Source organism: Eriocheir sinensis, chromosome 60, assembly GCF_024679095.1.
Source record: "Eriocheir sinensis breed Jianghai 21 chromosome 60, ASM2467909v1, whole genome shotgun sequence".
Classification (NCBI taxonomy): domain Eukaryota; kingdom Metazoa; phylum Arthropoda; class Malacostraca; order Decapoda; family Varunidae; genus Eriocheir; species Eriocheir sinensis.
This window is the reverse complement of record NC_066568.1, coordinates 96588-115291: the sequence shown is the minus strand read 5'-3', so window position 1 is coordinate 115291 and position 18704 is coordinate 96588. Positions and strand designations below refer to the sequence as shown.

Genomic DNA, 18704 nt, shown 5'->3' with positions numbered 1-18704 from the left:
TATGAGATTAGGGTAGCCAACGAGGCCAAGAGCGATCCCAAGGGCTTCTTCAAATTGTACAGAACGAAAACAAGGGACAGAATTGGACCGTTGAAAACAAACACAGGTGAGCTCGTTGAGAATGGAGAAGATATGAGTCAAATGATGAATGACTATTTCCTCTCAGTTTTAACGCAGGAAAATCTAGCAACCATTCCGGAGAGAGTTCAGGTATTTGAGGGCGAAGAGAACGACAAGTTGAGGGATGTGATCATCACTAGGCAAGTAGTCCAGGATGAGAATGGTAGGTTGAAGAAAAACAATTCGCCGGGCCCAGACAAAGTATTCCCACGGGTTCTGAAAGAGTGCAAGGAGGTCCTTAGTGGCCCACTTACCGATATCTTTAAGATGTCGGTAAATTCTGGGTATGTGCCCAATCAATGGAAAGTAGCTAATGTGACGCCGATCTTAAAAAAGGGAGACAAGTCAGCCACCTCAAATTATCGCCCAATTAGTTTAACATCAGTTGTAGGTAAGATGTTGGAGTCAATTATAGCCGGGAGCACTCGGGATAATCTAGTTAAGCATAATTTAATTCATGATTCACAGCATGGGTTCACAAAGGATAGGTCTTGCCCTACTAACCTGTTGTCCTTTTACACTAAAGTAATCGAGGCGGTTGACCGAGATGAAAACTATGATATATTGTTCCTAGATTTCAATAAAGCGTTCGACAAAGTTCCTCATCACCGGCTATTACTAAAATTACAGGCTCACGGCGTAGATGGGAAAGTTTTGAACCGGATCAGGGCGTGGCTTAGTGGTAGGAAGCAGAGAGCGCAAATCAATGGAAAAAAATCTGAATGGGGCAGTGTTACGAGTGGAGTCCCTCAGGGGTCGGTGCTGGGTCCACTGCTTTTTATTATTTACGTCAATGACTTGGACACAGGAATTAGTAGTGATGTCAGCAAGTTCGCAGATGATACCAAGATCGGTAGAGTAATCCGATCAGACAGGGACGCTAGGATGAGATTGACAGACTATATGAATGGGCAGGGAAGTGGCGGATGGAATTCAATGTCGGGAAGTGTAGCATTTTGAGTGAAGGTAGGAATAACCCCTCACACAATTACTCCTTAAATGACACTCCTCTGAGCAGGTCTGGGCGTGAGAGAGACTTATGAGTCTTAGTGAGCGCTGACCTCCGTCCTAGGGCTCAATGCATTCAGGCCAAAAATCGGGCAGAGTACTTGGTTTCATCTCAAGGAGCGTAAGCAATAGGAGGGCTGAAGTCATCATCAAACTCTGCTTAGCACTAGTTAGACCTCATCTCGATTATGCAGTTCAGTTCTGGTCCCCCTACTATAGAATGGATATCAAGATGTTAGAATCTGTACAGAGGAGGATGACAAAGATGATTCAGGGGGTTATGAAGACAGACTGAAGCATTTAAATCTACACTCTCTAGAAAGGCGAAGGTTGCGAGGAGACTTGATCGAAGTCTATAAGTGGATGAAGAGCTTTAATAAAGGGGATGTCAATAAGATTTTGGTAGTAAAAGAGTCAGGTAGGACACGTAGCAATGGTTTTAAGTTAGACAAATTCAGATTCAACAAAGATATTGGTTCACCAATAGAGTGGTGGACGAATGGAACAGGCTTGGGAGCCATGTTGTGGGTGCCAACACCATAGGTACATTCAAGAGGAGGTTAGATAAAGCCGTGGATGGTGAGGTAAGGTGGGGCTGAGTGTACAGGAGCTGCCTAGTATAGGCCAACCGGCCTCTTGCAGACTCCTTACGTTCTTATGTTCTTATGTTCTTATTTATGGTGCAGGCGCTGGCTGCTTACGTGTCCTTCTCTTTACCTGTTCACCTCAGTTTATGTGTGCTTGCCGGCAGAGATAAGATTGCGTTGTACACACACTCAAATGAGAATCGTTACATATTCAGGATGATACAGACTGACACCAAGGACGAAGTCATTGATAACATGCTACTCATGTTGGTATGACTGCATGCGTGTGTTGGATGTGGCTTCACTTGCCTCAATCAAGTGAGCAGGTATCGTAAATGAAGCAGTATAATTTGAGCTGGCACAGTAACGCTTCATGGAACACACAGGTGGAGTCTTAGTCGAAGTGGATTGATCTGTGTTGTATGTAGCACTATAATATTGTCGTGTTTGGGTGATGAAATTATTTAACACTTCACACACAAGTGAATACTTCAAATGTCGTCCATTTAGGAGACAATAACTATGATAAACACCTTGGGTTATTGTTAGACATTCGCCAGCAGCATCGTATTACAAATGGTTAGAAAAACAGAACAGGCATGGTTGCTTTTACTCTATTGGAATACTTCTAGCAATGCTTTTAGCATTGCAACTTAAAGTTGTTGTTTTTTTTCTTCAGATGCCCACAGCTTGCGCGTGAGAGAAAAGACACGTTCAATGGAAACATTAGTTCCAGGATGGTACATTATTAACTGAACTATATCTGATATCCGTTGATGGTTGATGGTTTCGTCTTTGACACTGGGGAATACCCCTACCCACTGCTGTTACGCATCTCATATAAACATTATTGTTTTATAATTTATGAATGTAAAGCTTGAACAAGTGACACTCAAATCACTCCGTTAACATTATGGTGATATCTGGTATCTCAGTGTCTCCCTTTCTCTCTATCCCTCCCTTACTGGGGTTCTGTCCTGCTCCCCCCAGCAGAGCTGAGGTGGTGGAGGTGATCACACTTTTACCAACCCTGGCGAGATTACCGGGTTGCTCAGTATGCAACTCGTCGGACCCCGCTGAAACGAAACTTTTTTGAGTGTGTGTACCACACACAGCGTGACTAACACACTTGTACTTTATTACTGTGTGTGTGTGTGTGTGTGTGTGTGTGTGTGTGTGTGTGTGTGTGTGTGTGTGTGTGTTGTGCGTGTGTGTGTGTTATTGATACATGATGTACCTCTGTAATTTAGTAATATTCAGTGATTTCTATTATTTTTTCACATGTCAGTTTCTCTAAATCTGTTTCTTCCTCCGGGGAGAGGTGGACTTGAATATAGAGGCGTTTGAAGGCGGGTGCGTGTTATGGGAACATAACATGGCGGTTGTGATGAGGTAGTGGCATTGTTTGTAGTGATGAGTGGATATTATACGTATGTTGTGATAAGTCAGGACAGGAGTAGGTAGGAAGACACCTACCGAACGGGCGTGATCTACTCCCGGTGAGGATATATGGGAAGCGAGGAGGGTGCTGAAGCCCTTCAAAGACCCTTCCCATGTCCTAACTAACCGTTTCCCTTTTGTCTCATCAACACCAGAGAGCAGTTCAGCATGCTCTCAAAAGACAGTTCCTCTCTCTTTCTACACCACACTACATTCACACAACACACACACCTTTTCCCAAAATTCAAAATTCAAAATGGCTAACAAAAACACCGCCTCGGAGTCCCCGCCTGGGGGGGGGACCATAAATTCCCCCAGGGAGGACTCCCCTTCTGGCTGCCGACTTGAGGCTGCCTGATAACTCCTCGAACCTCCTCCTTATCAATTTCTGCAACATTCGCGGTCTCCGTTCTAATTTTCATTCTGTGGAACACCATCTCTCCTCCTCTAAACCTCACCTTCTCTTCCTCACCGAAACACAGGTTTCTGAGGCTACTGACAGCAACCTCTACTCTGTTCCCTCCTACTATCTCTATCCTAAATTTCAATCTAAAGCTGGATGTTGCGCCTACGTGCGCAACGACATCACTTGCTCTCGTGCCCACGACCTTGACTCTTTTGAATTTTCCACCATCTCGCTAAGACTTCATTGTCATTCTATTACTAAATACATCTGTGCTGTTTATCTCTCGCCTAACCCTACTAACTATGTAAAATTCTTTGACTATTTGAACTCTAAAGTGGAGCACATCTTGACTCACTCTCCCTTTGCTGAAATCTCCATCTTGGGAGATTTCAATGTTCACCACCAGCTTTGGCTTTCATCCTCTTTCACTGACCAGCCTGGTGAACAAGCCTACAACTTTGCTCTCCTCAACGTCCTATAGCAGCTGGTTCAGCACCCTACTCGTATTCCCGACGTCTTGGAGACAGGCCCAATATTCTAGACCTCTTCCTTACCTCTAATCCTTCAGCTTAGTCTGTCAAACTGTTCTCTCCGTTGGGCTCCTCCGATCATAACCTTATTTCTGTATCCTGTCCTATCGCTCCTTTACATCCTCTGGACTCACCGAAGAGGCGATGCTTCTGGCATTTTGCTTCAGCTCGGTGGGACGACCTGAGGATGTACTTTTCCGATTTCCCGTGGAATGATTACTGCTTCCCGGAGAGAGACACCTCTGTTTGTGCTCAGCGCATCACAGAGGTGATTGTCTCTGGAATGGAGGCATACATTCCACGTACTTTCTCTACTCCTCATGCTAAAAAGCCTTGGTTTAATCATGCTTGTTCTCGTGCTATTAAAGATAGAGAGGCAGCTCACAAAAGGTTCCAGAGCCTTCGAACTCCCGCTACCTTTGATCTTTACATTTCAGCCCGGAATCGTGCCAAATCTATTCTCGACTTACCAAAACTTCTTTCATTAATAGAAAATGTCACCACCTTGCTTCTTCTAATTCTTCCAAAAATATCTCCTCCAATTTCACTTCTTCCTCTTTCCCTCCTCTCCTTAACCCTGACAGCAGCACTGCCGTGTCATCTGTCTCTAAGGCTGAACTCTTTGCTCAAACTTTCTGTAAGAACTCCAACCTGGACGATTCTGGGCATATTCCTTCTACTCATCCCCCCTCTGACTCCTATATGCCTGTTATTAAGATTCTTCCAAATGATGTTTTCTATGCCCTCTCTGGCCTCAACTCTCAGAAGGCTTATGGACCTGGTGGAGTGCCTTCTATTGTCCTTCAAAACTGTGCTTCTGTGCTGACACTCTGCCTGTCAGCATCTATCTTTCCTTCCTGCTGGAAGTATGAATTTGTACAGCCTGTGCCTAAGAAGGGTGACCGTTCCAATCCCTCATACTACCGCCCTATGGCTTTACTTTCCTGTCTATCTAAAGCTTTTGAATCAATCCTTAACCGGAAGATTCAAAAGAACCTTTCCACTTCTAACCTTCTATCTGATCGCCAGTATGGATTCTGCAAGGGGCGTTCTACTGGCGATCTTCTTGCTCTCTTAACTGACTCTTGGTCATCCTCTCTTAGCCGTTTCGGTGAAACTTTCTCTGTTGCGCTAGACATATCGAAAGCCTTCGATAGAGTCTGGCACCAGTCTTTGCTTTCTAAACTGCCCTCTTTCGGATTCTATCCCTCTCTCTGTTCCTTTATCTCCAGTTTCCTTTCCAGCCGTTCTATCTCTGCGGTGGTAGACGGTCACTGTTCTTCCCCTAAACCTATCAACAATGGTGTTCCACAGGGCTCTGTCATATCACCCACTCTCTTCCTGTTATTCATCAATGATCTTCTTTCCATAACAAACTGTTCTGTCCACTCATACGCCGACGACTCCACTCTGCATTATTCAACTTCTTTCAATAGAAGACCCTCTCAACAGGAAGTACACGACTCCAGACTGGAGGCTGCAGAACGCTTAACCTCAGAACTTGCTATCATTTCCGATTGGGGCAGAAGGGACCTTGTGTCCCTCAATGCCTCAAAAACACAATTTCTCCACCTCTCAACTCTACACAATCTTCCAAACACCTATCCCCTATTCTTCGACAACACCCAGCTGTCACCGTCTTCAACACTAAACATCCTCGGTCTATCCTTAACTCAAAATCTCAACTGGAAACTTCATATCTCCTCACTCGCTAAATCAGCTTCCTCGATGTTGGGCGTTCAGTATCGTCTCCGCCAGTTCTTCTCCCCCGAGCAGTTGCTATCCATATACAGGGGCCTTGTCCGCCCTCGTATGGAGTATGCATCTCACGTGTGGGGAGGCTCCACTCACACAGCTCTTCTGGACAGAGTGGAGTCTAAGGCTCTTCGTCTCATCAGCTCTCCTCCTCCTACTGATAGTCTTCTACCTCTTAAATTCCGCCGCGATGTTGCCTCTCTTTCTATCTTCTATCGATATTTCCACGCAGACTGCTCTTTTGATCTTGCTAACTGCATGCCTCCCCCCCTCCCGCGGCCCCGCTGCACACGAGTTTCTACTCATGCTCATCCCTACACTGTCCAAACCCCTTATGCAAGAGTTAACCAGCATCTTCACTCTTTCATCCCTCACGCTGGTAAACTCTGGAACAATCTTCCTTCATCTGTATTTCCTCCTGCCTACGACTTGAACTCTTTCAAGAGGAGGGTATCAGGACACCTCTCCTCCCGAAATTGACCTTTCTTTCGGCCACCTTTTTTGATTCTTTTTTAGGAGCAGCGAGTAGCGGGCTTTTTTGTGGAGTAATTACAATTCAAAATCTTAACTACAATTACAATTACAATTACATTATTAAAACTTTAAATTGCAATTATAATTACAATTACTCATGTGAAGTTCAATTACAATTACAATTACAATTACTACAGGAGACAGTCAATTATAAGTACAATTATAATTACTCAGCTTCCAACAGTAAGCTTTGGTTGAAAAGAAAAACACTAGCATCGTGCTGTTGTCATTTATTGAAGAGAGAGAGAGAGAGAGAGAGAGAGAGAGAGAGGTGGATGTAGGCTAAACGTAGGCAGAGGGGAGGGAGAAGGGGGGGTACAGACGGTGGTGGGGCCTGGGGGAGTGGTGCTATACATACAGACAGATAAACAGGAAGGGCGGGAAGGGAAATGGAGAGAGGGAATAGGGTGAGGGCAAAGAATGAAGAGAGGGTGTGGGTCGAAAGAAGGAAGAAAGGAGAAGAGAGGGAGAGACATAATGACACACACAGACAGACAGACAGAGAGAACGTCGAAGAAATGAGGGGGTAGGTAGGAGACAGAATGACAGACAGACAGACAAAGAGAGGGGCAGATAGACAAAGAAAGATGGTAGTATGGTAGTATCATAAGTACTACTCACCACTATCAATAAAATATGCCTTCTGCTATCACAGTCATAATACTTGTCACCATTATTATTAATATTACTATCACCAGCATCACCAGATCACCAATTCAGCATCATCAATTTTTTTTCATAATTATTTCCCTGTTACTGCTGTATGATCGTCATCATTATTTTTTTTAACATTACCATCTTGCTATTACTTTCACCATCATTACTACCACTTTACTGTACTACTAGGCTACTACTTTCCTATCAGCACAAGCCTACACCTACAGCGATTAACTTTCCATCAAATTAGCCAATTACTATGACACTGGTCACCATCACCACTAATCACTATTACATATTTTCATCATGACATCATCCAATGAACTATCATCACCATCTCAGCTACTACAGTCATCATCATCATTCATCAGGGAACAGATTACTATACAATGTCTTTCTTACCTTTACAATAGAAAGTCAAGAGGAGGACTTTGCCGTATGACGGTCTAGGAAGCAATGAAATATGTCCCAGTCCACCAAACAGGGAAAAGTGGACGCGTCTGATTCTCGTATAATACATAGGTTGTCCAGTAAGGGTTGCCATACTTCATCATATACAGTATTTACATATTTGCCACCATAGCAGTAAAAACAAGGATTATCAGAATTTTAGTATGACTTACTTTTTTCGCAATTACAATTAAATTACAATTACTTTATAATGTAATTAATTATAATTACAATTACTTCATTAAGTTTTACATCCAATTACAATTACAATTACAATTACATACTTTAATGTAATTAATTACATTTCAATTGAATTATAATTACAATTACTCCAACTCTGGTTGGTGGTCGGCCCCAGCCCGTCATGGCGCAGGAAAGGGTTTTTATAGTGGTGCCATCTTTTCTTGGCTCATGCTGGCCCCCCCCGGAGCTCGTTCTTGATTCACTTGGACAGTTTCCTCTAAAGTCCGGGTTGAAGGGTGGTCTTCAGGACAGCATGTGGGAAGTCTTAGGCCACTCGGCGGTGACTGAAAAATCCCAGCTGGTAGCGGTGGATTCGAACCCTGAAGTGGTGGAGTGTAAAGCTGCCACCGTGTGTAGTGGTGGGTTGAAATAATAGGCCTTTTCCTATTCTTAAGTTTATTTAAGGTAGAGGAGCTGGTGAGGGCGGAGCGGTACGCTCTCCTAGTTTGAGTGTCTGCTTTCCCCTGACGAGTTGCATGACGCTGCTGGCAGCGGGAAGGCAGGAAGCGCGTGGGCACACGTAGGGCGCAACATTTAAAGAATATTCATAAATATACCCCACAACATGGCTCGGGCACCACCGGCATGTGTCCTCACATGGAACATTATATAATATTGGGTGAGGAATATTTAACCCAAAAAAAAGTACATAAATACAATAATAATTTCCCATCTGTGGTACCTTCACAACAAAAAGACAAAACATGACAATGAGAAAAAAACAAAATTAAGGAAGACGACTAGCAGACCTTAACTTCTACCTGTAGGAAGAGGAGCTAGTGTCAGGTGGGGAAGGAATGGAAGGTTCAGAGGTAGAAGTGGGAATAAGAGGCTGAATGTTAGGCAAAAGGGCCACACTCACATGCTTGAGCCTATCAGCGTGAACTACCTCTGAACAATGACTGACCGGGTCAAGAATGTTAGATTTATTACCATGCATCTTTGCAGTAATAAGGTAAGGGCCTGAAAATTTAGGAAGCCATTTGCAAGAGCAGTCAGGTCAATGCTTCATCGCAGAGTTGCCAACACTGAAGGTGGTTGGACCTGCTTGAAGGTGTTGTTTACGCAGCATCTCCTCGCGGGAAGCTTTAAGCTTATCCCTCACAGAGGCATGAATAGTTTGAAAACTGTGGAGCTGCATCTGAGAGTAGTCGTCAAAGGAATAGAGGGGGCGAGGAGTCTGCAGAATGACATCATAAGGCAGTCTTTTGTCATAGCCAAACAGGACGTAGTGAGGCGCTTTGTCCAAGGGTATTTACCAGAAACCGGACACGAGGTTGAGGCTGGTGAAAACTGTTACCCTTTCCAATAGACTGAAGCAATCCACTTAGGACAGGAAGTGGATAGCGGTCAGGGACCGTCAGAGCGTTCACTTTCCTGAAGTCAATGACGGGTAGGAGGTGAGTTCCAAAGGGAGTAGGACTCTTGGATGACTCCTTTCTCTAACGTGTCCTCTACCGCGCTCTGAACAGCTTCTTGTTGGCTGTATGGCAGACGGTAAGAAGGGACGTAAGACGGATGAGCGTCAGATTGCAATGCAATGTGGTGACTGACTCTGTTGGTCACACCAAGTTGTTCTCCAGGCAAAGCAATAGCTTGCCGGAATTTTGATAATGTTTGCAAAAGAAGAGACTTGCTCTCAGGATAATCCACAACACTGACATGGGGCGTAAGTTCCGCAATAACATCAGGCTGGGATGCTGTGGTTGGGTGCTCAGTGACACTAGCAACAGGAAGAAAAGGTGGGTCCTCCGAGACGGCCTCGTCGAGGATCTGGTACGTGCCCACCATTTTTTAGGGTGAGTGTCGAGCCCTTAGTATTTGTGATTTGTGATATGATCAGGACGCACCTAGGGAGTGTGGACTCTAAAGCTAGACGGTGGATGCGCATAGTGTCAGGTAAGGACATTACCTGGGTGCCGACAGGAACAAAGTCCGGTAAACGAACAGAAAGTCGGACACATGAAGTGGGGCCAATGTATTGGTCACCAATGGCAAGAGCAGAAACAAGGTCCTGAGCATAGGTCGAACGTTTCTCCTCTGGGGGATTAGGCACTGTAGTGGTCATAGGCACACTCGGATCCTGTGGGGGGGACTGCAATGTCGTCAGGAGCCGTAGTTGCAAGGGCAGCGACAGTCTGGCTCAGAAGGGGGCTTGGGTTGTCCATAGCGTGGTGAAGGATCCCATCTGCAGAAATAGCAAGACGTTTAGGGAATATGTCAATAGAATGGGAAACAAGGGACTGGATGCCTAAAAGTCCATGACATTGAAGGGCAAAATTTGGGGTGACAAAAAATATAATGCTGAATACCTTGGAATAATATGTGAAGGAGACAGGCAAAGTGATGGTGCCAAGAACAGTTAAGGAAGAACCATCAACACCTTTTAAGGATACATCAGAACGATCTAAGGAGATATCTTGCAGGGTACCTTTTAAAGATAGAAATGCACAATGACTAATTAGATTTACTGAAGCACCTTTATCAACCCCTAGTGCAAAAGCAACACCGTTAACAAAGGACTGAAAAGTTAACATACTAAAATTCGGACAAGCAGCAATAATGGAGGGGATAGTGGTGTCCTGTTGGGGTAACTCATTGGCATGCATTACTACATTAGTCTGGATGGCTTTGATGGAGTCGCGAGACTTCCCCCGACTGCTGGACAAGTGGACCCGAAGGGAAGCCCACATTGCGTCTAAGACGCTGAATCTCGTAGCAGTCATCAGTGGAGTGACTGCACAACTCATGAACGGCACGCCACTTAGAGGGCCTAGTCTTCAGTGGCGGTGGTGTACGGCCAGACGAATTACGATCTTTTTGACCGGGGGAGGGGGGCGGGTGACGGTCTGATAGAGATTTATCTCCTTTTGATGAGACAGACTTCTTGTGTCGAGCACCTGAGTTACTGACATTGTTAGAACGTATGCCACGCTTTCGTTGAAAGCATTTTGGTACTGTATGACCCTTCTTGTTGCATCAGTTGCACACAACTGGGTGTGATTCGTTCTTCTGGATAGCTGCAATAGGAACGCCAGGTAAAGTCTTGTGGGAGTCCTTCAGTTTCTTGGAAATCTTGGCCGCACAACCAACTAGTTTATCATCAGGTTTATAATAAGGAAAGCAGCACCACGACGTTCATGGGGAAGGAGGTGAAGGACATACAATATAAATAGAAGCAAAAGTTGACGTCTGTTCTTACACAAAGAACATTCCTCAAACCAAGAGGCTTGTTCAAGACATTAAATAGCATCTAATGGAAGGTCAAGTGCCGGAGACTGAGCTCGTAAGAAATTGTAAGAACTTTATTATGAGGCAGCAGAATCCACTAGAAGGAATGCCCATTGTAGGGAGTCATGAAACCATGTGTGGCCAAAGGTAAGCAAAGAGTTTTCTTTAAATGTTTAGCACTGAAAGATGCAGCACCCATAAGGTCGCAAACAAGGGAATCAGGAGCAATGAGTGATCAAACAAAAGAGATCTTGTCAGCATCAGAGGTAACAGTGCTGTTACCCATGCCATCTTCGCATTGGGTTAGAAAAGCAAGTGCGGAAAAAGAACGATCCTCACCAGAGAAAAGTTTGACAGAAGGGATCTGGTGTAGCAATTTAATAGTAGGGGTAGGAGTAGAGGAGGAGGAAGGAGGATTATTATCAGCCATGTTGACAGGTTGAGGTCTGCTGGCTTGCAAGTTACGACCTGATCGTAAGACCATAATGGCAAGTATGCTATCAATGAGTGTAAGGCTAGTACTCTGTAAATGAGTTACAAAAGGCAATTAGCACAAATAACAACTCGTTACAAAGTTGAAAATGCCCCCCCCCCAAAAATCAATGTGCAAAGCAACGAAAGCAAACCAATGAAATAAATATGTGTTTAGCTGTAATAACATACACACCATTTTATATTTCTCGTTTTCTCTCCTTTCAGCATATACTACTATATTCATTTTTTTATACTCATCTATTACGCCGTACCTTCTCTTGTTATTAAGTCACTACACTGTAAATACCAATACATACACATCCTAATCAACATGACATTCGACCTTGTATATATAAAAAAAAAAAAACTATCTAACGTTATTGTAAATATTTACGCATATTGTCATGATTGTACATACTCTCATCTTCAGTGTTCGATCATGTATATAGCTAATGATAATGAAGCACTCATAAGAGTAAATTTAGGGTAAACTTGACTAAAAGTTAAAGGCACTGTGAGCGAAGCTAGCCCCGCCAATGACAAAGGTGTTGTTGGGTAGTTAGGTGGGGATGATTGTGTGAGGAAGGAAAGGTTGGGTATGGGGGAGGTTGGTGAACCAACAAGGGATGAGGATGAGGAGTAAATATCATAAACTTTCCCTGCAAATGCAGCCATTTCTCCTTAAAAGGAGTCAATATCATATACTTTCCTTGCAATTGCAGCCATTTCCTCTTTATAGGAGTAAATATCATAAACTTTCCTTGCAATTGAAGCCATTTCTTCTTAATAGGAGTCAATATCATACCAGGGCTGCTGAGTTTTTCTCTAACATAGTGTAGGGCATACGAGGATCTCTAAAAATCCTCTCTCTGTCTCTCTCGATAAAAAGGGGACTCTTTTATGGTCCGATGATACGCAGCATTATAGGCCAGGGTGGCTGCAAGTAACATTATATTCCAAATGGACACATTTCCTAGAACCATTGTCCTCAAAATGTTAACAATGGTATAATTTGCGCGCTTTATTATTCCATTTCCACTTGTATGGTAGGCCGTTATGTTCGCGGAGTTCAGAAGTTATCTTCTGCATCACGGAATCAACGAGCTCTGAACCTTGATCTGTAACAACTGTCTGAGGAACACCGTGTACACAAACAACATCCACGTACAACACCCTTGCCATTTCGCGGGCTTCCTTACTCCGTAAGGGTACTGTAATCAAATACCTTGTCAAAACATCAGCTATGGGCATTACGTATCGAACCCCATTGTCCGATACACCCGTGGGACTCACAAGGTCCATGTTTATTCTCCCAAAAGGAGCGGAGACGTCTGGATAATGCCGCCAATGAGTAGGGTGCAAGTTCCCAACACACTTTTAAAACGACTACCATGACGCACTTCCTTACATAATTTTTTACATCCCGTTTCATTCCAGGCCAGAAAGCAAACTTTCTACACCGAGATAACGTAACTTTGGTTCCTCCGTGCCCTGCAGTGGCGACGAATGATCCAGAGTTATCGCCTTGGAAATACTTGGGGGGGTAGAACCACCACCTTAGTGGCTTCTCCGTACGGATACACTAAAACACATTATTTTCCACCTGTATCTCTGACAGGAGCGGCATCTTCACATTATGCCCATCTTCAACACAATATAACACATATTCCACCTGTACCTCTAACAAGGGCATCTTCAACAATTTATATAACACGTTTTCCACCTGTACCTCTAACAGGGGCAACTTCGGCAATTTATATAACACGTTTTCCACCTGTACCTCTAACAGGGGCGTCTTCAACACAATATAACACATTCTCCACCTGTACCTCTAACAGGGGCGGCATCTTCACATTATGCCTTTTTTCTCTGAGTCTTTGCTCAATTTGGGGCTTCCTTCTTTTAGCATACTTATAAGCTGGCTGCTCATCATGCAGCTCACTAATCTCCTGAATACTCCAGTCAAGTGTGTGACCAATACACTCGCAATTCAGGTCCATACATATCATACATTTTATTTTCTCATCTTTCGGCTCCTGTTTCTTTTTCTACACTAGTGCAAAACCTTGCCCCTCATTATCCACGTGTTCCACGGTGTTTGTTGTTCCCCATCCACAAACATTATCGCGTGGATCTTCTAATTCAATCTCAGTGTCCTGTTGAGCCTTCATTCTTGATAATAAATCTGCAACTATATTTTCCTTGCCAGCCAAAGGTTTGATTGTGAAATCATACTCATGAGAGTCTGCCATCTAGCTGTCCTGCCGTTGGGACTAGCTACCTGTAACAACCAGACTAAAGGTTTGTGATCCGTGTGGATCTCAATAGGATAACCCAGTATTAAAGAGCGGTTCACTTGCAACCCATATATTACAGCTAAAGCCTCTCGTTCAACTGTACTGTACCGCTGTTCTGCCGTGTTCAATTTCCTACTAAAAAAGGAAATAGGTCGTAGTTTGTTATCATTATCCTGTTGTTTCAATACTCCACCAGTATTGTAGTAGCACGCGTCAGTAGTGAACACGAAGGGTATTTTTTTTAGACTGACTGTGTCAAGCATTCTATCCTTAAGGGTTGATAACGCAATTTTTGCTTCATCTGTCCATATGAGTGGAGTTTTATCTTTTTCTTGAGTGTACCTTTCTTCCCTTTGTTAATTTTTAGAAGAGGAGCAACAATTTGTGAATAATTTGCAATAAATTTGCTATAATAGTTAGTCAATCCAAGAAATGACTGTAAATTATGAACAGTTTGGGGGGCCGGGATATTTTGTATGGCCTCCAGCTTGCTAGATTGAGGTCTTATTCCCTCTGAGCTGATGACATGGTCCAGGTAATCTACTTTGTCCTTGAAAAAGCTACACTTCTCCATCTTAATAGTCAGTTGGCTTCCTTTAAGCGATCCAGAATTTGTTCTAAGTTATCTACGTGAATTTTTTTTTCTATTTTTTTTTTTTTTTTTACGTCGCGGCCTATTGCGCCGGTAGGCTTCTTCCCGGTGGGCCTGATGGTCGGCCCAAGGCTTCTTCCCGGTGGGGTTTGATGGTTGGCCCAGCCCGTTCTGGCGCACTCGAGTGTTTATAGTGGCGCCATCCTGCATTGGCTCATGTTGCCCCCCGGAACTCGTTCTTGATTCACTTGGACGGCTTCCTCTAGAGTCCGGGTTGATGGGTGGTCTTCAGGACAGCATGTGGGTAGTTTTAAGCCACTCGGCGGTGACTGAAAAACCCGAGGTGGTAGCGTGAGGATTCGAACCCGCGTCGTCCATCACGTGGTGATTGTGGGCCCAGCACGCTACCACTTCAGCCACCGCCTACTCTAAATGTATCGCCCAGGATAATTATGTCATCAAGGTACACCTGAACCTTGTTACCTAATAGTCCTGTAAGGACAGTGTTTATTATTTTCTGGAAGCAGGACGGGGCTGTTTTAAGGCCAAAGGGAAGGGAAGTAAATTCCCAATGTCCTGCTGAGGAAGGAAAGGCTCTTCTCTCTGCTAATTTCATCTAAGGGAATTCGATGGTAACCCTTTTTCAAGTCTAGGCATGAAAAAAGCTTACTATCTCCCAATTGATTGAGTATGGTAGTTATATTAGGGAGTGGGTACCGGTCGTCCCGTAGTGTCTTATTAAGTGCCCGGAAGTCCAGACAAAGTCGTAGTTCTCCATCTTTTTTTGGCACTGGGATAAGTGGGGCATTATAAGGTGATCGCGAAGGGCGAATCATACCCTGTTGGTGGAGCGATATAAACTGTTCATTTACTATGTCATGATAACTGATAGGAATGTTATATGGACGCCTGTACACTACTTCATCAGTATTCTGTATGATGATGCTCAGAAATTAGAGCGTTACTGTTAGTGGTTCTTCTTCTGTTGAGAACACTGTTTTATATATATATATATATATATATATATATATATATATATATATATATATATATATATATATATATATATATATTTATTTATTTATTTATTAAGGACTTTAAGACCTAATTTTCTCTCTCTTCACTTGGGAATTTAGCGTCAGCAATTTGAAAGAGGCTTTTCTTCCTTGCTTCAAGCTCTGCAGGCTTCAAGTCTGTCTTAACTGTGTCAGCCGTTTGTACACCAGATACTTGTGGCAGATCAGCGTATTGCTCATGAGTGATGACAGGCTTCACAAATCCTAACGTTGTACTATCATCTATCTCTACACTTCCACTTTCAACATGCAAATACGTCACAGTGACATAAGATCTTTGATTAACTTAACTATTCCTAACTATCCCTGAGCACAAGACTCTAGCCTGAGGAGTACTAACACAAGGCTCAAATAAAGCTTCAGTTGCCTGTAGTTGCGTCACTAGTGTTATGTAACCTGCAACAGATGCATGCAGTTGCAAAAGTTCAGCTGCTTGGCAACGTACGACCTTGTTTTCAGTGAGACATTCTTCATTTCCATCTACATTTAGCTAAGATCCTTCACCTCTAGATATAAGACATTTTTCCTGGCATAATGGGTTGTACTGGTATGGTTTCCCCTTCTGTTATCAGTTTGCAGCTTCGTTCCTCTTGTTCCTCATTTAGTTGTAATGTTTTAAAAATAATTTCTTGTTGCATGGAAAATCAGTACTCAACACAAAAGGAGTCGGCGAATCTACATCGCGTGTTATCAATAAGTCTTGGTAACTACTTTTTCCTTCCATATTAACTTGTCTTTTACCGTCATTTTCAATATGGTATCTTTGCACAGAGACAATATTCACGGGTTTCGCCTCACATTCATTTACTGTGAGCCCTAATTCTTTAATAAATTCATCCGTTAAAACTCACACACGCTCCTGTTTCTAGGAGTGTTGCCACTTTTGCATATGTATTATCATGAGTAGTGCGATCTGCCTAACAAAGTTACTCTTGAGTTATGTTGATTATAGCCTTCTTTTCATTATTTTTAAGGTCACTCCCTTGTTCGTTATAGCCTTCATCTTATTATATCAAAGGTTACTCCCTTGTTCGTTATAGCCTTCATCTTATTGTATCAAAGGTTACTCCCTTGTTCGTTATAGCCTTCATCTTATTGTATCAAAGGTTACTCCCTTGTTCGTTATAGCCTTCATCTTATTGTATCAAAGGTTACTCCCTTGTTCGTTATAGCCTTCATCTTATTATATCAAAGGTTACTCCCTTGTTCGTTATAGCCTTCATCTTATTATATTAAAGGTTACTCCCTTGTTCGTTATAGCCTTCATCTTATTATATTAAAGGTTACTCCCTTGTTCGTTATAGCCTTCATCTTATTATATCAAAGGTTACTCCCTTGTTCGTTATAGCCTTCATCTTATTATATTAAAGGTTACTCTCTTGTTCGTTATAGCCTTCATCTTATTATATTAAAGGTTACTCTCTTGTTCGTTATAGCCTTCATCTTATTATATCAAAGGTTACTCCCTTGTTCGTTATAGCCTTCATCTTATTATATTAAAGGTTACTCTCTTGTTCGTTATAGCCTTCATCTTATTATATTAAAGGTTACTCTCTTGTTCGTTATAGCCTTCATCTTATTATATCAAAGGTTACTCCCTTGTTCGTTATAGCCTTCATCTTATTATATCAAAGGTTACTCCCTTGTTCGTTATAGCCTTCATCTTATTATATTAAAGGTTACTCCCTTGTTCGTTATAGCCTTCATCTTATTATATCAAAGGTTACTCCCTGTTTTGTTCTTCGCTCATTTTCCATTTTTTCTACTGCAAGTGTGCATATTTATTTATTTATATATTATTAATTTATTTATTTAATGTTGTTTGTAGTAGTTAACTGAGGAGGGTACCTACCCTGGCCTCCTCTTCCTCTGATTCTCCTACTTCACACATTTCTCTTAGTACTTCACACTTTTGTCCATATGCTTCATTTTTTTTCTTCTCATACTTCACTTTTTATCCATACCTCACACTTTTCCTAGTATTTCACATTTTATTCTACATCATACGCTACACTTCCTACCTGGGGGATCGCGGCACAGGTGTAGTGACCCTATGTAGTGACCCTCTAAATCTCTCCGTTTTCTCTACATTCATCTCTTTAGTCTGCCCTTTAACTCACCACGTTCTCTTTCTCTTCCGCCTTCTACTACACACACACCTATCTCATCCTCCATATTTCATCAAGTCGTGGGTCACTACATCATACACATATATCAAATCATCACGTATATTATAATAAACTCACCGACATGCATAATAACACCAAATCACCAACCGTGTACATAATAGTGTATATCAACCTATGTAAATATTATTTACCAGTTATAAAAACATTGATATGCCCATAAATAAATTTCCTCTCCAATGGAGTCATCACTGTTTATTAGTTGTGTCTTTTAACCTACAAGGCGGCTTTAACGGACCCAAACGGCGTTGTACCAGCTATAACGTATGCTGCCTCGAAAACACACAAACAGAAATGTTTGGTTTTCGCTGTAGCGGCCTAGGCTGCCGCTACACAGGCCAGTGTAGTGACCCATTAAACACACCATTTTCTTTCTCGTTTCCTCCACCTTCATTTCTTCAGTCTGCCCTGTAAATCACCTTGTCCTCTTTCTCTTCTTCCACTCTCATCAGGCTGCAAGTCACTACATGTAAATATATGTATACAATCACTCCTAATATTACAAACATTAACATACTGAAACTGCATCACCATAAAGCCATTGCTGTAAATATTAGCGCATACGAACCTTTGTAAATAACCAATCGCCGTTCGTAAAAACATGTATATTCCAGAAAATAAATTTGCTTGTGAATGGAGTCACCACTAGTTAATAGTTGTATCTATTAACCTACAAAGGCTTGCCCTAGCGGACTTACAACGGCGAAGCTCACAGCTTCGTTCGGCGGCCGAAAGCACACAAGCAGCAATGCTTGGCTTTCACGTAGCGGTCTAGGCTACCGCTACAATTGGTGACCTCCGGACCTGATTTACGAGGTACACCTCGGGTATTTGCTGCTGTCGCTGCTGGCCATGCTCCGTCCGTCCCGTCGCGGCCCACGCTACCGCCCCCGGAGGATCCACCGGCCCGCAGCAGGTCGCGCTCCGCCTCCGGCCCTCCCAACGTGACCCGAGGCTCTCCTGCCGCCGACCAGTTCCTGCCCTCGCCCGCGCCATCTCGCCTCGGCCCATCCCAAGGACTCAGCCAGCAGCCCAGGCCCCCACGTAGGTGTCGCCTTACTCGCACCTGTACCTCGCCACTCCTACCTCCGCCCAGCCCAGCCAGCCATTCCGACGCC

General features: G+C 43.2%; 1 long non-coding RNA gene across 1 annotated transcript; it reads left to right on the top strand.

Annotated features, from left to right (window-relative positions):
* Positions 1-16591: 16591 nt before the first annotated feature.
* LOC126985656 (uncharacterized) lies at positions 16592-17077 on the top strand. Its single transcript, XR_007738838.1, has 3 exons — positions 16592-16682; positions 16727-16814; positions 16859-17077. It is a non-coding gene; the product is annotated as an uncharacterized LOC126985656 (long non-coding RNA).
* Positions 17078-18704: the final 1627 nt, after the last annotated feature.